At 42.1% G+C, this 26,639-nt stretch overlaps 1 protein-coding gene and 1 long non-coding RNA gene across 2 annotated transcripts in view; both read left to right on the forward strand.

Moving 5' to 3' along the window:
* The window catches only part of scaf4a (SR-related CTD-associated factor 4a), a 147,567-nt gene that overhangs the window by 574 nt on the left and 120,354 nt on the right, over nt 1-26,639 (forward strand). The gene's annotated exons all lie outside the window — the stretch shown is intronic.
* The window catches only part of LOC119969094, a 49,623-nt gene continuing 38,471 nt past the window's right edge, over nt 15,488-26,639 (forward strand). The window contains exon 1 of the long non-coding RNA XR_005461296.1: nt 15,488-15,643. This is a non-coding gene — a long non-coding RNA (uncharacterized LOC119969094). The remainder of the gene's footprint in view (nt 15,644-26,639) is intronic.

A 26,639-nucleotide genomic window follows, 5' to 3' on the forward strand; every position in this document is an offset into this window, starting at 1 on the left:
ACGCTCCAGGGAGGCAGCCCGACATCGGGGAAGGACAGTGGGGAGACCCGGACCCCATTTTTGCAGTGCGGTTTTGCAACCGAGCGCTGTGGCCGCGGTCAAGCAAGAGGGGAGGGAGGTTGCGTGTTCCTTATTGTGTTGTCCTGTTTTTTTTGTGGCTAGAACCCCCGGGTGAGTTTGAGTGTCAGGCCGAACAGAGAGGACAATGCCCCCCCCCGCCGCTCTGTGCGCGGTTACGGGAGGCTGGATGGCGGGCCTACAGGCTGCTCCGCGAGGGCCTCGCGCCAATCACCCATCGACCAGAATTCACATGTTTTGGTTTTTAACAATAGTAAAGCCAACCCTGTTTTTGTTTTGTTGATTTGGTCGTTTTACTATTTACACCATTTGTTACTTCAAACGCGTCGCCCTTTGAAGGCTGATTTACTGCATTACGTCGAGTAACGCATTCTGCTCTTGCTCGGTCACTATCAATATTATCTGATGGGAATGGGGAGAAAACCCCTTTAAAAAGTAGTGATTCACTGTAGGCATTTTTTATTTAATATTTGAAAAAAATAGTTTTCCGGCATTCAGTGAAGAAGAAATGCATTGAAATTTAGTTTGAAATGGTGAAAAACTGTCAAGTACTTTTTAAATTGGTAAGAAATCTGTTTTAAAACACTTCTTCCCTTGTTGATTTAGGCAGCACTGTTATCGAGCTTTCTTCCCTGATTGAAATCCCTCTAATAGTAAGGTGAAAAGGGTGGCTTACAATTATCTCCAATATTGACCCCTATACATTTCGTTATATGCTGGTGTTATAAAATGGATGGACTAATGCATATTAAACTTGCACCTTGAGATGACTTGAAATGCAACAGGCGGACTGATTTTCTTCTACATTTAAAATCAGTTAAAAGGAAGTTCTGGTGTTCAACTTATGACCATATCTGATATTTGCCTTCCACTCAAAACATGAATTTGAGTGTAGCGTGCATTACAAATTGTATAGCTGGAAAGCTAAGACCTGTAAGTTTTTAAATTTTTCTAAATATATATTATTTTGCTGCATTTCTCCTGTTTGGATTAAGTGTGCCATGATTTATTATTGCTGGAATTGCTTAACCAAAAATATCATGGGTGCAAATTAATCAAAACAGTGGCAGGTGAAATGTGATGCAGAAAAGTGTAAACTATGCATGGAAAGGGAAAATAGTAAATGGTGAAAATTAATGGTGTTGAGAAAGTACAAGGGAAAAGTAGAGAGAGATGTAAGAGTGAATATCAGTAGATTTGACATTAAACATGTCAATACAAATCAACAGTAACTAGGCAATTGGATGTTGAGCTAAATAGCCAAAACAGTTAGAGGGTGCAGTAGCATAGTGGTTATGTTACTGGATCAGTAATTGAGAGGCCTGCACTAATAATCCAGGGACATGAGCTCATATTCCACCAAAACAGCTACAGAGTTTAAACTCCGATTACGACAAATCAATCTAGATTTTAAGAAAACGATGGTATCAATCGAATCATGAAGCTACCTTGTTATGAAAACCCACCTGGATTATTATTGACATTTCAGGAAGGAAAACTGCCTTTGCGTGGTCTATGTATGACTCCAGACTCTTGGCAATATATTTGACCATAACTGTGCTCTGAAATAGCCTGGCAAGCCACTCTGGCTGTATCCAAGTACGCAGCTCACAACCACCTTCAAGGGCAATATGAAGTAGGTAATAAATGCTGGCCGTGCCTATATCATGGCACCTATATCATGTTAATGATTTAAAAAAGAGTGATATCAAATTTTGAATATGATGTAGCCAGACTGCAGTTTGGATGTTACATTCCAAACCTGATCAGTAAAAAATTAGAAATTCAAGCACTAGAGACAGTTCAGAGAAGAGCTAATAACTGAAATTTATATTGCACCTTTTAACATAGTAAAACATCTGAAGGTGCTTCACGGGAATGTTAACAAACGAAACTTGACCCAACCACAACATATAGGGCAGATGATCAAAAGCATGGTCAAGGAGCAGGGCTTTGAAGAACATCTTGAAAGAAAGATAAGTGGGGAGCTTTAGGTCCTTGGCAACTGGAAGCATGATTACACGAATAGTTGAGTGGCTAAAATCAGAGATGTTCAATAGACTGAAATTGGAAGAGTGCATACCTCAGTTGTGGTGCTGGTTGAGATAGTGAGGGGTGAGGCCATGGAGGGATTTGAAAATAAAGATGGGCATTTTAAAATCGAGGTGTTGCTTAACTTGGAGCCAATTTTGGAACACTGAGTATAGGGTGGATGGGACTGACTTAACCTGGGCAGCAGGGTTTCAGATAATGTAGTTGGAAGCCCATTTGTGGGCCACACATATGAGCAAGATTGCAAGGATTAGTTGATTGTCAGGAAGATGTGGGTGGAATGGAGTTTGCATTGGAACTGAAGACAATCGCTTCACGTTTCTGAATTTTTAGTTGGAGAAAGGTTTTGTTCGTCCTGCATTGGATGTCGGGTAAGCAGCCTAACAATTTCAATACAGTGGAGGGATCGAGATAGGTGGCAAGGTAGAGCTGGGTGCTATCGGTGTTCATGTGGAAACTGACATTGTTTTCAAATGATGTTGTTGAGGGTAGCATTTAGATGACATAGGATTCAGGGATAGAATCTTGGGGGATACCAGAGGTAACAGTGCAGGAGTGGGAGGGGAAGTTATTAAAGATGATTCCCTGTTGTGAGTGCCTTGATTAAGAGGATATACTGAAGGAACGTGAAAGGATGTTGATTATGGAATGCTGGAAGTGATGTTATTAAGCTATAAAGAGGTTCACCCAAAATAAATTCTAAATTAAATTAGGGACTAATTTTCACAATAATTAACGGCAATTTTAGAATTGTGGAGAGAAACACCAAGAAATAATTTAATCTTGAAGTTTGGGGCATACTTGATTCCTCTATAGACAAACTATGGTGGGTTTATGGCCTTTGTAACTTTAATTGCGGAAGAGGTGAGCTACTTCAAATGGCGATGAACCACTGGAGCATTGTTGTACAGCCATTCTGAACCATTCAGTCCATCCAACCTGCTCCGCAATTGGATCAGAGCAGGCTCGAAGGGTCAAATGGCCGCCACCTGTTTTCTATGTTAATACAATTGGACACTTCAATGTCTTTTACTTGCAAACTATCCCCATAACCCTTTAGGTTACTTTAATTAGAAAGCCATCAATCTGTGCTTTAAACATACACAATGAGCTACCACATAATCATTTTTATTGTCACAAGTAGGCTTACATGAACATTGCAGTGAAGTTGGTGTGAAAAGCCCCGAGTCGCCACATTCCGGCGCCTGTTCGGGTACACTGAGGGAGAATTCCAAATTACCTAACAGCACGTCTTTAAGGACTTGTGGGAGGAAACCGGAGCACCTGGAAGAAACCCATGCAGACACAGGGTGAATGTGCATACTCCACACAGACAGTGACCCAAGCTGTGAATCGAACCCGGGTCCCTGGCGCTGTGAAGCAACACTGTGCTACCGTGCCACCCATAGCCTTTTGTGGTAGAGAATTCAAAAGATTCACAAACCTTGTGTAAAATATTTCTCCTTGTTTAAGTCCTAGGTGGTGCCCTCCTTTTGAAATTTTGTCCCTGGTTCTAGATTCCCCAACCAAGGGAAACATCTTGATTACATCTAACCTGTATTCCTTTAAGTATTTTGTAGGTTTCAGTGAGATCACCTCTCATTTGTTGAAACTCCAGAGACTACAAGCTCAGTTTGCCAAATCTCTTCATAAGAGATCTAATCCCTACAACATGATTTATGAACCTTTGTTGCACAGGGTGGTATCCCAGGCCCAACCATCTTCGGCTGCTTCATCAATGATCTCCCTTCCATCATAAGGCCAGAAGAGGGGATTTTGCAGATGATTGCACAATGTTCAGCACCATTCACGACGACTCAGATAATGAAGTAGCCCAAATGCAGCAAGACCTGGCCAATATCTAGACTTAGGCTGACATCTATGTTCTAAGTTGCAAGTTACATTCGCGCCACAAGTGTCAGGCAATGATCAAGTTTGCACGTTCTCCCCGTGCCTGCATGGGTTTCGTCCGGGTTCTCTGGTTTCCTCCCACAAGTCCCAAAAGACGTGCTATTCGATAATTTGGACATTCTGAATTCTGCCTCTGTGCCCGAACAGGCGATGGAATGTGGCCTCATTGCAGTGTTAATGTATACCTATTTGTGACAATAAAGATTATCATTATCTCATACAACAGAGGATCTAACTATCGCCCCATGACATTTAATGGCATTTCTAGTGCTGCGTCCCCCATAATCAACATCCTTGGCGGTTGGCATTGATCAGGAACTGGACTAGCCATATTAATACTATGGCTACCAGTACAGTTCAAAGATTAGGAATTCATAAGGCGAGTAACTCACCTCCTGACCACTGAAAGCCTATACACCGTCTACAAAGTGCAAGTCAGGAGTGTAATGGAATACTCTGCACTAGCTTGGATGAGTGCAGCTCCGACAACATTCAAGATGCTCAACACCGTCCAAAGCTGCCCGTTTGATTGCTACCCCTTCCTCAAACATTGAATCCCTCCATCTACAAAATGCACTGCAGTAACTCGCCAAGGTTCCTTAGACAACACCTTCCAAACCCACTACCACCTAGGACAAAAGCAGCAGACACCTGGGAACCCCACTAACTGGAGGTTCCCCTCCAAGTCACTCACTAACGCGACTTCAAAATATATTGCCGTTCCTTTCCTGTCGTTGGCTAAAATCCAGGAGCTCCCTCTCTAACAGTACTATCGATATACCTAAGCTTCGGACTGCAGCGGTGTGGGTGTACCTACACCTTGGGGGACGGCAACAGTTCAAGAAGGCAACTCACCACCACCTTATGTAGGACAGCAAGGAATAGACAATTAATGCTGGACGAACCAGTGACGCCTACATCTCATAAATGAATCTTTAAAAATCCTCTCTATGGCAATATATTTTCTGCGGTAAGGGGAAAGATGTGCAGTTTAGGTGAACTGGCCATGCTAAAAGTGACTCTTAATATCCAAAGGTGTGCCGGTTGCGGGGACTGGGCATAGGCGGAGTGATCTTTAGAGGGTTGGTGCAGACCCGATGGGCAGAATAGCCTCTGCGCTACGAATTCTATAGAAAATTGCACACAGTACTCCAGTCTAGCCAAGCTCCCCTACATTTGAAATAAAACCTCACTTCTATACTCAAATCCTCTTGTGATAAAGGCTAACATTCCATTAGCCTTCCTCATAGCTTGCTGCACCTGAATGCTAGTGTTCAGTGACTTATGGACAAGGACACATAGGTCCTTTTGTACATCAACACTTTGTAATTTTTATTATTTTGGAAATCCTTTGCACATCTGTTCCTTCTACCAAAATGGAATACCTGAGTCATTTAAGTTTGGATTTTCAAAATTGCAGTACCATAGATATTTTTCACCTTTCCATAGAGTTGCTTCAAAGAATTTCTGGCGTGGCAATTTGAGGTGGCAGAGGGAACTTTTGTTCAGTGTGGACAGTCCATTGTTTTCCCAATAATGTGTAGGAACTGCTGAGATTTCAGACTAACACAATTTGGCCTGTAATTGTGCGAAGAAGGCCTTCTAGTTACATCTGCGGTCATGGAGTTCAGACTACTCAAAAAAAATTAAAGATAGATTTGCAAGCAAGTGCAATTGTCTATTTTACTGATCTTTGTTTCTTGTCAGGGCTGGAACTTCACTGTTCATTACAGTAGTTTAATTCGTATTCTATCCACTGATATTTGTAACATTTTACGTGACGGGCGGATGGTGCCAATGGCAGTGATTAAGTGACAAAAGAAATGGTGGTGGTAATAAGGGGGTGAAAGTAGCATGGCGGGAGGTTGTATGTATCTGACATATGCAAACCTCATCTGTATATTAATTCCTCAAAGGTGTATACCACAGGAACTTGCATGATTCACTAATTTAACATTGATTATTTAAGGGAACTGAAGTTTGAAAGAAATGTTTAGGTAAAAGTATGCATAGTAGTACCAATATCTGCAAATTAATTATAGGCATTAAGGATCCAGGTGATTATTTAACAATTCTATTTAGTTTTATGGTGTTTGGTAATATTGTGCGAAAATTTCAAAATTCTGACTGTTCAGTGAGTACTTGTGCAACAAATAGATTTGGACACTTATAGAACTGCGTGTATGGTTCTGAATTCCCATTATTGGAATAATATTAACATTAACTATTGGAGGCTTGCAAAAACATTTAGTTGGTTAATATTGAAAGACTGTTTTTCCTGACTAGTGCATCAGTAATGGGGAGCATAGGTTTGGGAAGGTTGCTGGAAGACTAAAATGGGGTGAGCACAGTAAGAAGTTTTACAACACCAGGTTAAAGTCCAACAGGTTTGTTTCAAATCACTGGCTTTCGGAGCACTGCTCCTTCCTTCTTCATTCACCTGAGGAAGGAGCAGTGCTCCAAAAGCTAGTGATTTGAAACAAACCTGTTGGACTTTAACCTAGTATTGTAAGACTTCTTTCTGTGCTCACCCCAGTCCAACGCCGGCTTCTCCATAAAATGGGGTGTTAGAGATGTTTCTCAGTATGATGAGAACATGGGATTCTTTGCCTCTGGCCATTTGTGTTGGTCATTAAAATATTTCAAAAGGATGTTGCTAATTATTTGGAAAGCAATAATTAAATAAGATGTAAAGAAAAGACATAGTATGGGATTGGAATAGACACAAGACCAATGTATGCATGATGGATAAAATTGCTTCTTTGTGGTGTAAGTTAAAACTTTATTTCTAAACATGTCATTATCGTTGTGGGCTACAGTCCTTGGTGATAATGGATCACAACAAATGACAGATTACTGATCAATGTTTTTAATTTTGTTGCACTATAAGTTCCATCCCAGGATGAGGCTGATGCTAGCAATCTTGCATTTATTGCTCATTCCTGGTTTTTTTGAGAAGGTGGCAGTGGTCCTTCCCCATGAATCATTGTGACCCTTCTCATCTGGTTCTTTTAGTATGAATAAAAGGATGGAGACCTATGTTATATCAGAATGGTATGTAACAAGGAGGGCTACCAAAGTTGCTTTGAGCAGCTGTTGCAATGTGTTCTGAATGCTGTATGTGCTGCAATGCACCAATGATGGAGGGCTTGATATTGAACTGTGTTCAGGGTGCCGAAAAGATCTGCTTTGTTGTATGTTATAATTACACCCATTGTCACATTCCTGACATGAATCTTGATTGCAGAGGTGTTTTGAGGGATTAGGAAGTAAATCACGTGCTGCAAAATGCCCAGCATTAGTGGTATTCCTTTAGTTGTAGTGATAATATGACAGAATCAGTTAAGCTTTTGGTAATAGTTACACTCATAAGATTATCTTTTCTAAGACCATCATTCTTTTATAGAGGGATACAGCACTAGGAGGTGCTGAGGGATCTGACCACTGGTGGTATCGTGACCAATACAGGCTTGGAGGGCTGAAGGGCCTGTTCCTATGCTGCTTTGTTCATAAGATATAGGAGCAAAATTAGGCCACTGGGTCTGCTCCGCTATTCAATCATGGCTGATATGTTTCTCATTCCTGTTCTCATGCCTTCTCCCTGTAACCCCTGATTCCCTTATTAATCAAGAACCTATCTATCTTGGACTTAAAGACACTTAATGACTTGGCCTCCACAGCCTTCTCTGGCAATGTGTTTTACAGATTCACCACCCCGACTGAAGAAATTGATCCTTGTCTCAGTTTTAAAGGATCGTCCTTTCGGTCTGATACGTCGTGCATACACTGGTCTTGTATCTATTCTAATCCCATACCAAGTCCTTTTGGTCTAAGTCTGTGCCCTTGTGTTCTAGTTTCTCCTACCAGTGGAAACATCTTCACTCTATCTATGCCCCTCATAATTCTGTAAGTTTCAAGGATATCCCTCTCATCCCTAAACTCCATCGATTACAGACCCAGAGTTCTCAACTGCACCTATGATAAGCCCTTCATTCCCGGGATCATTCTTTTAAATCTCCTCTCAGGAACTAAAGGAATAACCCTCTCAAAATGAATGTCAACATTGCATTTCCCTTCCTAACTGCCAACTGAACCTCCATGCTGACCATCAGAGAATCCTGAACCAAGTCTCCTAAGTCCATTTGTGCTAAAGATTTCAGAAGCCTTTCCCCATTTAGAAAATAGTCTATGCCTTTATTCTTCATACCAAAGTGCATAACCTCACACTTTTCCACATTGTCTTCTATCTGCCACTTCTTTGCCAACTCTCCTTGCCTGTCGAAGTCCTTCTGCAGCCTCACCGCTTCCTCAGCACTACCTGTCCCTCTGCATATCTTTGTATCATCTCCAAACTTCGAAACAATGCTCTCAATTACTTCTTCCAGATTGTTAACGTATATCTTGAACAGTTGTGGTCCCAACACAGACCCCTACGGAATATCACTAGTCACCGGATAACATCCTGAAAAAGACCCCTTTCTCACCACACTCTGCCTTCTGCCAGCCAGCCAATCCCCCATCCATGCCAGTACCTTGCCCCTAACACCATGGGCTCATGTTTTATTTCACAGCCTTCTGACCTTATCAAAGGCCTTCTGGAAATCTAAACAGATCAAGTCCACTGGCTCTCATTTGACTAAATTCCTTGTTATCTCCTCAAAGAATTATTTTTAAAAGAAATAAATTTATAGTACCCAATTCATTTTTCCCAATTAAGGGGCAATTTAGCATGGCCAATCCACTTACCTTCCACACCGTTGGGTTATGGAGGCGAAACCCATGCAAACACACGGAGAACGTACAAACTCCACACGGATAGTGATCCAGAGCCGAGATCGAACCTGGGACCTCGGCGCCGTGAGGCAGCAGTGCTAACGACTGCACCACCGTGCTGCCCGTTCCGCAAAGAATTCTAACAGATTTGTCAGGCACGACCTCCCTCTTGACGAAACAGTGCCGACTTAGTCCTATTTTACCAGGCACTTCCAATATGCAATCTCATCCTTAATAATGGACTCTAAAATCTTACCCCCGACTGAAATCTGCTAACTGACCTATAATTCCTTAAAGATCGCCACCAATGCCTCCACAATCCCTAAGCTGTCTCCTTCAAAACCCTGGGGTGTAGTCCCTCCACCTTTCAGCTTTCCTAGCACCTTCTCCTTGGTGAGGGCACTGCACTTATCTCTGTCCCCTGACTCTGTTGAAGTTCTGGTATGCTACTGATGTCTTCCACCACGGAGACTGATGCAAATTACCTATTCAGTCCCTCTGCCATTTCTTTGTTCCCCCTTGATGAATCTGTACCCTCATTTTCCAGTGGCCCGCTGTCCATTCTTGGCTCATACCTTTTGTATATTGTACTTTTATTATATTAGCTAGCTTACACTCATATTTCATCTCCACCAACCCCCTGATCGCTTTTTGTTGTCCACTGCTTGCTTTTGAAGGCTTCCAAATCCTCTGGCTTCCCACTAACCCTCCCTTAGCCTTCCCCTTAGCACGTTTCTTCTTTCTTGGGATGAATTTCTGTTGTGCCTCTCTGAATAAACCCCCAAAACTCTTGGCATTGCTGCTCTACCGTGTTCTCTGCTAAGCTTCCTTACCAATCAACTCTGACCAGCTCTGCCCTCATGACTTTATGTACCTTTAATCAATTGTAATACCGTTACACCCGATTCCAGCTTCTCTCCCATCAACTGCAGGGTGAATTCTATCATATTATGCTCTCTGCCTCCTCATAGTTCCTTCATCTTAAGTTTCCTAATCAAGTCTGTCTCATTACACATCAAATCCAGAATTGCATGTTCACTCATGGGCTCTACCACAAGCTGCTCCAACAAAAGGCTAGTGCTCTTTCCAAGAGTTGGTGCAGACCTGATGGCTCGAATGGCCTCCTGCACTGTAAATTCTATGATTCCAGAAACATTCCATATTGAAGCCCCCATGATTATTGTAATAACTTTCTTGTATGCCTTTTCTATCTCCCGATTTATTTTCTGCGCCACATCCTGACTTCTGTTGGAGGGCTTGTATGTAACTCCCATCCGTGTCTTTTTTCCTTTGTGATTCCTCAACTTTACCCACACAGATTCTACGCTTCCCGACCTATGGTGCTAATTTATTCTCATTTCTTACTAACTCCGCATCCTCTAAGGCAACTCCGCATCCTCTTTGTGTCTGCCTGTCCTTCTATAGGACTGTAAGGGTCTTTTCTGATTATTCCCCCTTTTATTTTGTCGTTCTTATTTTGATCCATGGATTATTAATGGGCATGTTTCTTTATGCCAAGCAGCCTGTGTCTTCAATTCAAGCGGAAGAACCCAGAAGTTTAAGGAGCGATCACTTGCTGGTTTAACCTGGAGCTGCAGACTTTTGGGCATCAATGCGAGAGGTGGGGTTGGAACTTGGTTTAACTGATTGGATAGTGGCCAATGTAGGCCAAAAGGCCATATTCCACCTGATAACAGATGGTGATTGGATCCTGTCCCGGTGGATGCTTTTCAGAGCCCTAATGAATTTCAGTTTTGACTCTGGCAGCCCAGGGGTAACAGCCCATGAACTCCCAGTAGAAAAGTTGCTGTGGGTCCCATCTCTCTTCAGAAAGTCTGCCGTGAGGGCTGTATTCATGAAACTGTAGAGGTGTAAATACAAACCAGGAACTGAAAGCAAAACTTGAAGGGAAGTAAGTTGCCCCTCCAGAAAAGTTGCGGGTACTGTATTTCTAAACTATAGAAAACCTGGATGAATGAATCTGCAGAGAAGACCATTCCAGTGTGCAAAAAAATACTTTAATCTGCAAGTTTACTGTGAAGATAAATGTGCCCAAAAATCATCATCTGAAACAACCACTCTCTTTTCTTTCACTTCTATCTTTATCCTTTTTGGAATGTGGCGACTAGGGGCTTTTCACAGTAACTTCATTGAAGCCTACTCGTGACAATAAGCGGTTTTCGTTTCTGTGTGTGTCTTGTGTGTGTATATGTGTATATAGAGGCTAGGGGAAGTTAAATTGGGGGTTATGTATTAGTCAGTAGTTCAACAACTGTATGTTGCATATTTCATTATCGTTCTTGTCATAAATAAATAGCAATTGTGTTTAAACTTACAAACCTGATGGCTAGTTATTGAGCTGCTAGTGGCCAAAAAAAAACCTTGGGTATTATAAGAATTATTAGTTCATTCCCTTATGTTGTGACTCTGGGACCTTTGGGGCTGGAATTGACCGCACACTTGCCCAGGGTGTTGTAACAGGACAAACATGGGATGTTGAAGTACTAGGATATGATGATTCTGATCATGTTTGGGGAAATTGTGTAACTTTCAAACTTTGGGAACAATCATTATCTGACATTCTTTCAAGGGATGTGGACGTTGCTGGCTCGTCCAGCATATATTGCCCATTCCTATTTACCCGTGAGAAGGTGATGTTGAGCTGCTGCCTTGAACCGCTGTGGTGTAGATACACCCACAGGAAGGGAGTTCCTGGATTCTGACCCAGCGACAGTGAAGGAAGGGCAATATAGTTCCGAGCCAAGATGACGTGTGGCTTGAACGGGAGCTTGATGCTGTTTCCATGCATCATCTGCCTTTTCCTTTTGGGTGGTAGAGGTTGTGGGTTTGGAAGGTGCTGTCAAAGAAACTTTGGTAAGTTGCTGCAGTACATCTTCTGCATTATATACGCTGAATTGTTGTCTGTCATTGTAATTGAAGCTGCACATTGGCATCATCTATCACCATCCTGACTTGTGATCTTATGGTGAAGGGAAGGCCGTTGAAATGTCTGAAGGTGGTAGGCCAAGAAGGTAATTGGGTTTAGGGCCATGAACATCAATGAACAAACTTCTTGTTGCTTGCTCTTGCATTGTGGTGATCAGGTGCTGCACCACAGGGAGAGAATGTCATTGCAACCCTCTATTTACAGATTGCCATCCCTTCCTTTCGTTTTTGATCCTCTTGAGTAGGGACTAACATTCCACTAGCTGTTCTGATTGCTTTTGTTTGTATCTGTACGCTAGCTTTTAATCATGAACACCTAAATCCCATTGCTGCTGCCAAGTTGCAGGTCTCTTGCTATAGAACATTTTCTAAGGTCCAAAGTGGATTACCTCACCCGCTCTCAATCAATGGCTTAATATTCCCAAGTTATTTATAGCTTTCTGCTTTCATCTCCGCAATTTCATGTGTCTGCCATCTTTATGCCATTTGCAAACTTGGATATAAAATATCCTCCTTCATTAGGCTCCAGTGCAGAAATCTGGGAAACATCACAGTTCCCATTCTTCAAATAGAGAATATTCTCTTTGTAGTTTATTTCCAACCTGCTAACCAATTACTAATCCATGCCACAAAGCTACCATCAATTCCATGTGTAGTATTAGGGTGTTCTGGATGGAAGGGTTAGTGGGGGACTGGGAAAACAGTGCTGCCTACATGATGATGTAAGGAAATTCACATAACTGGGCAGTAATCTGAAGGTTGACAGCTCGTGGCTTGGACTGAATAAAAATCTACTGTTGGTGTATCTGTGCATAGTTACATTACAGTAAATAGTTACTGTTCAGACTATATGCTTCCAAACCTCTTTAGACAACCACAAACAACAGCATGCAACATGATGGTAGCAAGTGAAGGATCCCAATAATTCCAGAAATGAAAATTGCAAAATTTGCAGTCTGACTTGAAAAAATGCACTAAAACAGAATGATGAAACAGTTTGAAATTGTTGTAAAAGTTTCGTAACAGATGTGGAGACTGCGAGACAGACAATAAATAACTGGGTGGCCCAAGAAAGACTCCTCCATAACGTGGAAGTTTGTTAAAAATTCTGATTAAAACGCAGTCAAATTACATAGACAATCGCGGAAGGGTGAGCAAACCTTTTAATAAAGGCTTTAAAAATTCTTCTGAAGCAGGTGAGTAAACAGGCAGCACTGGGTGAGAGTTAATCTTTCAGTGTGCAACTTGAACCATGCCGCAGCTCGATCCAAAGCGAGTGCCATAACGCAGTGGTGAAAAGACAAAGAAAGAAAGAGGAAAAAATGAGAAGAAAAACATACGCCTACAAAATTCGATCTTCCTGCAACAGAAAAGTAACTAACTGGATTTAATAATTGTTTTGACTATTTTCCTTAAGATTCAGATAAGGTTTGAAACTGCTCGGGTACTCCGGTGGGTATCTGAAAAATCCTGAAAGTGTGGGAAAACCGATTACTGCGGCACTAGTTAAAAAATGTAATGCAAGCCTTGTATGAGCTGAACAGCAATTGATTCAAAATTTACTTTGCCAGAACAATTTGGGTAGATGGAGGGGCCAGAGAGTTGGGCACTACTGATGGGGATTTTTAAAGATACAGAATTACATCAGTGTTAAATAATAAATCAAAGACTGGACAAATTAATACATTATTGTATTTAATTGGCTTAATTGTTGATCTGGCAGCCAGGCAAGACATTAATGAATCACCTGATGATTTGAAGAAATTACTTTAACCTATGGAGTTGAACAATTTTGGAAAGAGCAAAGTTTAATAGAAATGTCCAAAAGCCTGGAGAACCTGTGGGTACTTCATCAATGATTTGTATTGGGTGGCTAAAGGCTGCGAACATGTGATCTTAAGCCTGAGCTGATACAAGACTGTCTAGTCTTTGGGTTCACTGACTACGGAGTAACAACATTTTGGAAAGAGTAAAGTTTATTAGGGTCCAAAAGACACTTGAGGACAAAGAAGACCAGAAGCAATTAAAACACAAGATTGCAGTCGACCATGCCAATGGTGTGGCATCAAAAAGCCTCACAGGTGAGAACAGTGTCCTGAAAGTAGAGCTGAAAGTTTCCATTGTATATAACTGAGGACACTTTGTGTGTGTGTGTGTGTGTGTGTGTACGTGTGCATGTACCCGTACCCGAGTGTGGCCATGATTCTTGATCACTCTTAGACAGCTGGGTTATGACACAGAACAAGGCCAGTAGCGTAGGCTCAATTCCTGTACCGGCTGAGGTTATTCACAAAGGCCCCGCCTTCTCAACCTTGCCTCTCTACTGAGGTATGGTGATCCTCAGTTTAAATTACCACCAGTCAGCTCTCCCCCTCAAAGCGGAAAGCTGCCTATGGTCCTCTGGGACTGTGGTGACTCTACCTTACCGTTACCTTATCGTCACTGTAAATTATCAGGGGATCGCCGTCGATGCCAGGTGTTAGGAGATGCTGGTCCAATCCTGCATTCATCCACCAATGTTGATGCCTTAGAAAGTGCATTCATGCAGATTCATCCACCAGAACTGGTGACTTGGGGTGTAGATAAATGATTTCAGAACTGGAAACAAAACCAAATCAGATGATGTCTACCTCTTCTATATTAGAGAATACTGATCTTCCTAGCACATCAGAGTTACTAAAATTGGAAAGACAGCATGACATTGAGCAAAAACAGTCTTCCCCTCAGGAGACCACAACCCAGGATTTCCCAAATCGTCAGGAACCAGGGGCTACATGGAGTCATTGATCTATATGCAAAGCATGGCGAACAGAATCATTAAAAAGGGCCAGCTGCAATGCAATGAAAAATGACCGGGAACATGGTCAATGTAAAGAAAGGGGTTAAAATCATAACATCCAATAATATAAGGGAAATTATTGACAGGGAAAAGTACAACAGCAAGGAAAGGATGAAAAGGTTCAAGTGCTGAACTCCAAATAAAACAACAAATATTACAGCTACCAAACAACCTCCAAGTCCGAACCATGGAATCCAAGTTGAGGCAAAAATAACAAATTGGAGAGGTGTGTGAAACCTCCAAACCGTTTAAACATGTAAAGTCAGAGACTTGGGGTATTTGGAGTTATGGGGAGAAGGGAGACACAGTAGGTGGCACTGCTGCCTCACAGTCCAGGGACCTGGGTTCAATTCTGACCTCGGGTGAGTGTGTCGAGTTTGCACGTTCTTCCTGCGTCCGCATGGGTTTTCTCCGGGTGCTCCGGTTTCCCCCCTCAGTCCAAAGATGTGCAGGTTAGGTGGATTGTCCGTGCAAAATAGCCCTATAGTGTCCAAAGTTTAGTTTGGGTTACGGAACTATGGGGATAGGGTGTGGGATTGGGCCTAGGTGGGGTGTTCTGAGGGTCGGTAAACTCGATGGGCCAAATGGCATCTTTCTGCACTGTAGGAATCCTATTCTATCCTCTGAGGGGTAGTATATAAATGTATTTGAATAAAGGCATGGGGATAGGAAGGAGGTGCAGTCTTGGGTTGTTTGGGACTGAATGGGTTAATAATAATCTTTCTTACTTTCAGAGTAGGCTTACATTAACACTGCAATGACGTTATTGTGAAAAGCCCCTAGTTGACACACTCCGGCGCCTGTGTGGGTACACTGAGGGAGAATTCAGAATGTCCAAATTACCTAACACTTTCGGGACTTGTGGGAGGAAACTGGTGCATCTGGCGGAAACCCATGCAGACATAGGGAGAATGTGCAGACTCCTGACAGACAGTGACCCAAGTCGGGAATCGAACATGGGACTTTGCCGCTGTGACGCAACAGTGCTAACCACTGTGCTGCCGTGCCGTCACATAAGAATGGGGAAGCAGTACTGTCCACGAGGTAAAGAGAGTTACATAACGTATCTGAATAGTGACAAGCTCATGTCTTATATCTGTAAATTATGTTCTCCAATAAATAGTTACTGTTCAGACTCTGCCTCAATCTCTTCCTTAGACAGCCACATACAACATTCACTTTCATTTTTGATTGTGTACAGAGCTGTATCACATGTTTTTTTAATGAAATTCTATGTAAAGAACATCCACAGGCAATTCCTTATCCATCATGCTTTTAATGTTCTCAAAAAATGCAACTTGATGAGTTAGACATGACCTTCTTTCACAGAACCAGACTCTGAAGCGCAGCTAATAATTGTCCAAGTGTTCAGTCACTTGGTCCTGAGTGATATATTCCAATAACTTTCCATAACTTTTAAAATTGGCAGGTTTGTAGTTACCTGATTTCTTTCTCACTCCTCCCTTCTTTGCAATCAATAGGCACAGTTCTTGTCTCTACTGAGCCGTGGAAAATTGGGACCAATGCAGTTGGGACTTTTTTCCCCCCTCACTAATTAAGGTGGAAAGTAGCAGTTCGACAGGTAGCGCCTCTTAAATTGAATTGAATCCCGTTCAAAATTTCCTTCTGGAAGCCAAGTCTGACGGTATATTTGCATCATGGTCAATATGCTTCATTTTACTTATGTAGCACACAGAACATTCTTGTGTGACATGCTTATCTTGGGAAATCCATTGAGAGCACCAGTGATTCCAGTTTTTGCAGGTGAGAAGCAAACAAATTGGTTTATACTAGTACAGCAAAATCTGGGAATTCATAAATGGGAAGTTTGTTAGAAGCTTAGCTTTGTCTGGTCTCCAACATACAATATCATAGTCTGTAGACATGTCATCATGTCAATACCCATTATGTCAATGTGTGAAATAAAATGGATTTGCACTCGTGATAATTTTGTCAAAACAATTTCAGTTGTATTTTCTGCCTTCATTCTTAATCTTTGTATGTGTTTCTGCAGGTTTTCTTATCTTGTCCTTTTTCTGGAACAGGGATTCGTGCTGGGTGAAATTTCATCAGTGGTAGTTTCTCTCCAGATGCCCTACACTCATTTTGTTACAATGCATTTTTTTGAGCCTGAATAGTGAGCTTTTGGTAGTCTGATTGATCTTGAGGTATTGGAGGTTGTTGTAACAGGCTGAGCTTCTCCGTATTATACTCTTAACATGTTAATGTGCACTCTAGGCAAGTGTTTTGGGTATATGAGGAATTCGGAGGCCCAAGTGTGGCAGTATGTTGCTGCCATAGCTTGCCTGAAATTAGCTAATTGAATCTGAAATCTTCTTTGTGTCTGACTGAGAGTTGTATCATATGGTGCATTTACCTACAAGCATTGGAATAGTAATTCCTTATCTTTCTACTCTTCTCCAAAGCGTTCTATCAAAGTCTATTCCAATAATAGGTCATGGTTTAACAATGGACCCTCTATGACAAATCTTGCTCAGTGCTCCATTTAAGTCTCATTTTTAGCGTGCTTTCAACACTTATCTATGCATTGTATTAGGAATTGTTTAATGGAAGCAGGGCAACAGAAGCTGCATACAGTAAAAATTTACTTAGTTGAGGTATGTTGCATGGGTATCTAATACTTAGAAGTGACCACTGGGAGCACCCATGATATCGTATTAGAATCTCCAGCGGTGGATGGCCAGTACATTATTCCAGCTATAACAACGTGAAATTATTGACTGGACAATTTTCTAATTAGTCAGTGGTTTAATTTGGTAGGAATAGCCTGACACACCACTTCAGTTACTGACCCTCACCATTGACTTTGCCTTGTTTGCTAGACCCTGGCCGTCACTGCTCTGTATTTTGGGACAAGTTGGTTTGATTGGGGAGAAAGAACGAGAGGGGGGTGATGGCATGGGTGGGATGAGGGTAGCATGAGGAATGGTCCATTTGGCTTAATCGTGCTGCTGGCTTCTTAGGAGCAATCCTAAAGGCATAGGTTAGTGTTTATTTTCACTTGCAATCCAACCTGCTATTATCCCGTTTAAATTTTAAACCTACCTGTTCCTTGTGGATCTCTGGCAATTGTGCTTTTCCTCTTTCCAGACCTTACTCTTAAATAACAGTTAGAGACTGTTGGTTTACTGAAATTTACAGTTTAAGTTTTTTTAGTGCCCACAAGGATTTTATAAACCCTAATGGCATGCAAGAACACAAGAAATAAGAGCAGGAGTAGACCCCACAACTCATCGCCCTTTCTCTGTCATTTAATATGATCATGGACTTCAACTCCATGTCTGCACCCCAGATCCCTTAATTCTGAGAGAGCCAAAAATATGTTTATCCTGGCCTTGTATGTATTAACCGATGGAGCACCTGCAAACCTCTGAGGTAGAATTCCAAAGAGTCACAACCCTTTGAGTGAAGTAAAATGTTCTCGTCTCAGTCTTTAAAAAAAAAATAAAAAATATTTAGTGTACCCAATAAATTTGTTCCAATTAAGGGGCAAATTAGCATGGCCAATCCACCTACGCTGCAGATCTTTGGGTTGTGGGGGCAAAACCCACGAAAACACAGGGAGAATGCGCAACCTCCACACGGACAATGACCCAGAGCCGCGATCGAACCTGGGACCTCGGTGCCATGAGACAGCAATGCTAACTACTGCGCCACCATGCTGCCCTCTCATCTCAGTCTTAAATGATTGATCCCTGATCATCAGGCTGTGCCCCCAATGCTTTAGATTTGCTGGCCAGCAGAAGCTGTTGAGCCCCTTCAGAATTTTGTAGGTTTCAATGAGATCGCCTCTCCAAAAAACCCAATTTACTCAACCACACATTGCAGGGACTAATCTAGTGACCCTTTGCTGTACTTGCATTAAGAGGCGGTGTGTCCTTAAATGTGGAGAGCAAAACTGAACGCACTGGTCCAGATGTGGTCTCGCCAAAACCCTGTACAACTGTAGCAAGATGTCTTTATTATGTCCTCCAATCCCCTTGCAATAAAGAGCAACATGCCATTTTGTTGTTTGAACACTGACCTTCTGTATTTGTTTTGTGTCCTGATGTTTCTTTGAAGATAACACTTTAAGGTTTCTAACTTTAAAAAAAATAGTGCTTTATTCTCACGACTAAAGTGAATCAGTTGTCTGCCAACCTGATAAAGCCCCGCTTATGCCCAGTCTTCTTTTCTATCCACGTGAACATATTATCCGCAATTCCACGATCCCTTTGTGTCGTTATAACCTTTTGTGCGGGGCCCTTTAGAAATCTAGGTATATATGCAGGTTCCACATTACCCTACCAGTTACATCTTCAAAAATAAATTTGTCAAATAGGATGTTACTCCAAAATAACCTATTTTCTTGCTCCGGTCATACTATGTGTTTCTAAGTGCACTGTGAAGACTTCCTTTATAATAGATTCCAGCATTCTCTCAGCAACGGATAGACTAGCTGTCCTGTTGTCCATTGTTTTGTCTCCCTGCTTTCTTGAAAAGCGGTGTAACATTTGTCAACTTTCGGAGTTTTTACAGCACAGAAAGAGGCTCTTTCCCCATCATATCCCTGCCAGCCTTCAAACGCCAGTTACTCTAATCCCATTTTCCAGGACTTGGCCTGTCATCTTGTATGCTATGGCCCCCCCCAACACTTTGGGTGAAAATGGTCCCCCTCATCTCCTATAAACCTGCCCAGTACCGTAAATCTGTGGTTATTCTTTGCTAAGGAGAAAATTTCCTTCCCATCCACCCAGTCTATGCCCTCCCCCGTACTTTTATGCACATCAATCAGGTATGCCCTCAGCCGTCTCTGCTCCAAGGAAAACAAATATCTATCCAGCCTGTCTTGATAATTGAAGCTCTCCAGCCTAGACAACATCCTGATGAATCTCATTTGCATCTTCTCTAGTGCAATGACGTCACAGAATAATACTGTGCAGAAGAGGCCTTCAGCCCATTGATATGCACCTGGTCACATGCTCAAAAAATTCAGTCAATTTTGTTCAGCATGACCTCCCTTTGACAAAGCCATGCTGACTATTCCTGATCAAACCGTAGTTTTCCAAGTGGAGATAGTCTTTCCTTAAGAATTTTCTCCGAATAGTTTCCCTAGCACTGACATGAGACTTACTGGTCTGTACTTTCCTGGCTTGTCGCTGCCACCTTTTTTTTTTATAAATGTTTTTTATTGGGTTTTTGTACAAGGTATAATTACCGTTATGTACACAGGATAAAAAACATATATAAATATATACACATCTAGAAGAGAAGGGCACACCCCAACATACCAAGGAGAAGAAAATGGTACATAGTAAAAAGAAAATACAATAAAATATGAAATAGAATAACTGGTCGGGTATTGTGCACCAGCTCGACAGTGGCAGCTCTGTACACCTGGCAAAATTATTTGCACCACGTAAGAAGGTGTGGGGGGGAGGAGAGAGAGGAGGAGAAGAAGAGAGGAGGAGGATTGGGGGAGTTCAAATATACCTTTGGGTGCTGGGGAGATAATTACAGTGTGCGATACTTGGCTGTGTTTCGTGTTGTCGCCTACTTCTCCCGGACGGTTGTCGCTGCCGTCTTGCGCTCGCCTCCGCTTCTGCTCCTCCCGTCCTCCGTCTTTATTTTTCTCGTTCCCCGCTCCTGGAGATGTCATGCACGTTTTGGTATCCCGTGCCTTCCTTCCGGCTCTCTTCCCCCCCCCCCCCCCCCCCCCAACCACACACCTCGCTGGTTCTCCTCTTGTTTCGCCGCCCCCCCACCCCACGGTTTGCCTTTCTTTCCTCGGGTTTAGATGTCTCCCGCTGCCACCTTTCTTAAATAGAGGGACCACATTAGCTGTTCTCCAATCCTCTGGCACCTCCCTGTGGCCAGAGAGCAATTAAAAATTTGGGTCAGAGCCCGTGCAATCTCTTACATCTCCCACTTTCCTGTAGTGTGCAACCAGAATACTCAGTACTCCAGCTGTGGCTTAACCAGCATTTTATCGAGCTCCATTATAACCGCCCTGCTCTTATATTCTGTGCCTCGGATAATAAAGGCAAGTATCCCATATACCTTCTTAACCACCATATCTACCTGTCCTGCTGTCTTGAGGGATATGTAGATATATGCACACCAAGGTACCATTGATCTCTTTACTTCTGAGGATCCAACCATTTGAATGTATATTCCCTTGCCTTGTTAATCCACCCAAGATGCATAGCCTCTCATTTTTCAGAGTTAAATTCCATTTGCCACTATTTAATCCATCGAACCAGCCCCTCTATATTATTCTGTAATCTATGTCTTTCCTCCTCACTATTTACCACATCACCATTTTTTCTGTCGTCAGCAAACTTGCTTTTTTAAAAAAAATAATTTTAATTCAAATTTTTTAACAACAAATTTTCTCCCAACAGTGAAAGTAAACAAGGTGTAAAACTAAAGTCAGCAAACTTACTGATCATGCCTCCTACATTCACGTCTAGATTATTAATATACACTACAAACAGCAAGGGGCCCAGCATGATCCCATCATCATAGTTGCAGAGATAGTGGAAGTGCTAGCTATCTGTTTTAGCACCCCTGGGTGGAGGCCATCAGGCCCTGGGGATTTGTCAGATTGCGGATTTGTTAGATTTTAGTTCCTTAAAGTTTTTCCAATACTTCATCTCTGCTGATATTAATTTCTTTACACTTTTTAGGCCCTAGGTTACTGTTGGTTTCTGGTTTGGGTCTTCTATTGTGAAGACAGACGGAAATATTGGGTGAATACCACTGCCTATATATATATATATATATAATAAAAAAAAAAGCTCCTACAATCTGTTTTATATTTCTAGTTCGTTCACTCATTCTATTTTTCCTATTTTTAATCAACCTTTTGATGGCCGTTTGCTGATTTCTAAAACATTCCCAATCGTCAGACTTGCTACTTTTTTTGCAACATTGTAAGCCTCTTTTAATCTAATATCCTTGTCACAATTGATCCTTGCTGAGTTTTTATTCTTAAGGGGAATGCATTTCGGTTGAACATTTTGAATTGTTCCGTTAAATGTTGCCCACTGTTCATTTACTTCCGTACCTTTTACCTTATTTATCCAAGTAACCGTAGCCGGTTCTCCCTTCATGTCTATGTAATTACTTTAAGTTGAAAATTCTTGTTTCTGATTGGATTATGTCACTTTCAAACTTGGAATTGAATGGTATTAGGGCCACCATTTCCCAGTGGATTTTTTACCATTACATTACTAATTAACCCTGCCTCATCATATAATACTAGATCTAAGTTGGCTTCATTCAGAGTTGATTCCACTACTGCCGCAAGAAACTGTCTCAATAAACATTCTATGGACTCTCCTGGACCACTCTTGCCAACTTAATTGCATCAGTCTATATGAAAATTAAAATCCCCATAGTTATTGCATTTCTTTTATTACTAGCTCCAATAATTTCTTCTTTAATACTCTGCTAAGTATTATAAGTACTGTTGGAGGGCCTGTTAACTACTCCCACCAGTATTTTCTGATTCTTGCTATTCTTCGATTCCACTTCATTAAATCCTTTGTTCCTTTTTAAAAACTAAATTGAGTGCCCAATTCATTCTTTCCAATTAAGGCGCAATTTAGCGTGAGCAATCCACCAACCCTGCACATCTTTTGGGTTGTGGGGGTGAAACCGATGTAAACACGGGAAGAATGTGCAAACTCCACATGGACAGTGACCCAGAGCCGGGATCGAAGTTGGGACCGTGGCGCTGTGAGGCAGCAGTGCCAACCACTGTGTCGCCATGCTGTCCTGGCCAAGTCTTTTCTCACTGATTTCCTCATGTCATCCTTTACTATCAGGGCTACCCCACCTCCTTTGCCATTCTGTTTTTTGAAATATTGTGTACCCTGGAATATGTGTTCCCCAACTTCAATTATACTGTAACTATGTCTCTAATGGGCAGTAGATCTGTAATTTACCTTTATTTGTGCCACTAGTTTATCTTATTGCAGATGCTTCGTGCATTCAGATATGGAACCTTTAATTTCATTATTTTACTTCTGTTCCCTGCAATTACCTTTTTCATCTTGTGCATTTTTTGTTAAACTCTTGTCCCTTCCTGCCTCCCTCTGCTTGTCTTTACCCACACCGTTATGCTATTCCGATTCCTCAACCTTATTCTTTGGATTTTTAAATCTCCCTTCACCCACCACCACCTCCTTCTCCACTGCCCTTCCCGTCTTCTGCGAGTGCAACACCCTGTCCATAGCCCTGGTAATACAATTGGCCAGGGCACCAGTCCCAGCCTGGTTCCAGTGGAGTCCATCCCAAAAGGATAGATCACTCTTCTGAGTCCTGATGCCAGAGCTCCATGAATCCAAAACCTTTCTTCCGACAGCAACGTTTGAGCCATGCATTTACTTTTCTCATCTCTTTGATCCTATGCCAATTGGTGCATGGTTCAGATAACAATCCAGAGATAATTACAATTTATGTTCTCTGTTTTAATTTGGACTCTTACGGTGTTGGTTTCCAAGTGGATCACTGTGACTGGATCCTCCCACTCCCAAGCTCCCCTCCAGTTGCAAGGAAATGCCCATACGCCTGGCACCAGCCAGGCAGCAAAACCTTTGGAGCTCCCTGTTGTGGCTGCAGAGAATAGTACCTATCTCCCTGAATATGTTGTTCCCTGTCACTAACTCAGTCTTCGCTCCACCCACTAGGTGGCATTCTTCACCATGGTGCCATGGAATATCCACTCATCACCTTGAAGTCCTTTTCCTTGTCCACACTCAAAGCAAGCACCTCATAGGTGCTAGTTAAAGCCAGGGTTGAAGCTCCTCCATTATTATATAGTGGTTCCCAAGCTTGCCTGGCTCGCAGTTATAACCTCCTGTCCATGAGCATTGGCCAAATTGAAAGTACTGCCTAGCTTAAGGAATGTGACCATTTCCAGGCTAAAATGTTCAAGTTACTTTCCCCATCCCTGATGCATCATAGTTTTTGCAGCTCAGCATCCAGCTCCGGTGACTCTGAACCCAAACTCCTCAAGCTGCAGGCACTTACTGCAAATATTTGTGCCCTGGATCACATTGCTGTCCAGAATTCCCTCATTCGACAGTTGCAATGCATCCCCTTCCATCTTTATTATATGTCAATTAATGTGCTACTTTTCCTTAATTAATTAATCTCTGCTACTCCCAATGAGCTTTACTGATTCATGAAGGCTCGTCTTCTCAACCTTGTCCCTTGCCTGAGGTGTGGTGGTCCTTGGGTTAAATCACCACCAGTCAGCTCTCCCCCTCAAAAGGGAAAACAGTCTATGGTAATCTGGGGCTTCTACCTTTACTATTCCTAGTAAACCGTATTATTACCAATTAACGCCGAGGTTCAGGTTCGATCCTGGCTCTGGGTCACTGTCAGTGTGGAGTTTGCACATTCTCCCTGTGTTTGCGTGGGTTTCGTCCCCACAACCCAAAGATGTGCAGGCTAGCTGTATTGGTCACGCTAAATTACCCCTTGATTATAAAAAATGAATTGGATACTCTAAATTTAAAAAATATATATATTACCAATTAAATTGTACAATTGCTAATAAATTACACACACAGAATTTACTTTGCAGAAGGAAGCCATTCACCCATTGAGTCTGCACTGGCCCTTGGAAAGAGTGCCTTAATTAAGCCCATGGCTCCACCCTATCCAAATAAACCCAGTCACCCCATCTAACCTTTTGGACACTGAGGGCAATTTAACATGACCAATCCACCCAACTTGCACATCTTTGGACCGTGGGAGGAAGCGGAGCACCTGGAGGAAACCCATGGAGGTGGCGGAGGGGTTGGGGGGGGGGGGGGGGGGGGGGGGGGAAGAGTGCAAACCACACAGTCACCGGAACTGAACCCGGGCCCCTGGAGCTGTGAGGCAGCAGTGCTATCCACTGTGCCAACGTGCTGCCATGATTTGAAAGATAATGGAGCAAAATACTCACCGACCAATCACATACCAGTTTTCCTGTGATGTTTTACTTTATTTTCTCCTGACACTTCAGACTGTCAGCAGCTGTTTAAAATTACCTCACCTCTGTATTGTTGAAAATGAATACACTCCCCTCTCTATTTGGTCGTTTGAAATGAACTCTTGCCTCTCTGCGCTGTTTAAAATGAATGGAGTTTTCTTACAATATGAAGTTAAATTATAAAAGAAATTAGAATGGTGAGATAGAGTGCTGAAGGTGTTTCACTTTGTGAGCCAAGTACCACAGAATTTTGAGCCACAGTTAATGTTTAAATAAATACACATTTTAATTTTCATTATTTCAATCTACTAATAACATTCTGACAAAAATTTGGTGTTCTGAATTTATATTTATCCATCAGTTTGGCAGCAGAGTTGAGAAAAGCTTGTGTGAATCTTCCGCCAATATAAACGGAGGTCTCTTTGTGGGCTGGATTGCCAGGGTTTGTTGACTGTATGATCAAGAAGCTTTAATTTCGGCAGCACGATAGCATAGTGGTTAACACAGTTGCTTCACAGCTCCAGGATCCCAGGTTCAATTCCCGGCTTGGGTCACTGTCTGTGTGGAGTCTGCACGTTCTCCGGCTGCTCCGGTTTCCTCCCACAGTCCAAAGATATGCAGTTCAGGTGGATTGGCCATTCTAAATTGCCCTTAGTGTCCAAAAATGTTAGGTTGGGTTATGGGGATAAAAGGGATAGGGTGGAGACGTGGGGCTTAACTAGGGTGCTCTTTCCAAGGGCTGGTTAAGACTCGATGGGCTGAATGGCCTCCTGCACTGTAAATTATTTGGAGTGAGCATTCTAAACTATATAACAGAAGGATTAATGATTTGAGACTACAGATATATCCCTGAATTGACTGCAGTGTTAATGAATTAAGTAAGAAGTCTTACAACACCAGGTTAAAGTCCCAACAGGTTTGTTTCAAATCACCTGAAGAAGGAGCAGTATTCCGAAAGCTAGTGATTTGGAACAAACCTGTTGGACTTTGGTGTTGTAAAACTTCTTACTGTGCTCACCCCATTCCAATGCTGGTATCTCCACATTAATGAATTAAAATCACCTGATAGTTTCAAGTTTAGCCAAGTGGTATTTGTGTATGCAGTTCATGCTCTGAAGTAAAATTTACAGTATCACAAATTAACTGGGAAGATAACTGAATGATAATTTGCCACCCAGCACAATTTGGTGATCAGTATCTTCAAATTTCACATTTTTAGGATGAAAAGTTCCTTACAGGTATCTCAAATTGATGTTGGGAGAAATGCTGATCTATGGCACAGAGTTTCTCAAGTACCTACAATAGTTTGATATGAGAAGTATATAATTGGATTATATAATTGCTCGGGTAAAGAGAGTAACTGATAAAGGAGGAACAATGAAGGACTGTAATATTTGTTGAAAGGTAATTTGGTTAAGTTTAAATGGAAGGGAGCAAGAAATCGGAAATGATCTAATGCAGTATCTATTTATCACTTGGAGAATGTTTCATAGAATTCCTACTGTGCAGAAGGAGGCCATTCGGATCATTGAGTCTACACTGACCCTCTGAAAGAGCACTGTACCTAGGTCCACACCTTGCTCTATCCTCGTAACTCCACCTAACCTTTGGACATCAGGGGGCAATTTTGCATGGCCAATCCACCTCTGGACTCTGGGAGGAAGCTGAAGCTTGTGGAGGAAACCAATGCAGACACGGGGAGAATGTACGAACTACACAGGCAGCCACCCAAGGTCAGAATCGAACCCGGGTCCCTGGCATTGAGGCAGTAGTGCTAACCACTATCGCCAATGTTGGATAGTGCGCGGGTAACTTGGATTTTGTTTTAGATGAATAGTTGGGTCAGTGGACCTTGTAATCTGCTAGAATTTAGTTCTTAAATTTAAGATTACAGTATAGCTATATACCACTAAATGCTAATAGGTCTCCTAAGAATCCGACGTTGCATTTCTACATATTTCGAAACTATTTGCTCCGAAACAGTGAAGAAAGTAACCTTTGATTCATGGAAAATGATTGCTTCATGAAAAATACCCAAGTTCTGTGCTG

Source organism: Scyliorhinus canicula, chromosome 7, assembly GCF_902713615.1.
Source record: "Scyliorhinus canicula chromosome 7, sScyCan1.1, whole genome shotgun sequence".
Taxonomy (NCBI): Eukaryota; Metazoa; Chordata; class Chondrichthyes; order Carcharhiniformes; family Scyliorhinidae; genus Scyliorhinus; species Scyliorhinus canicula.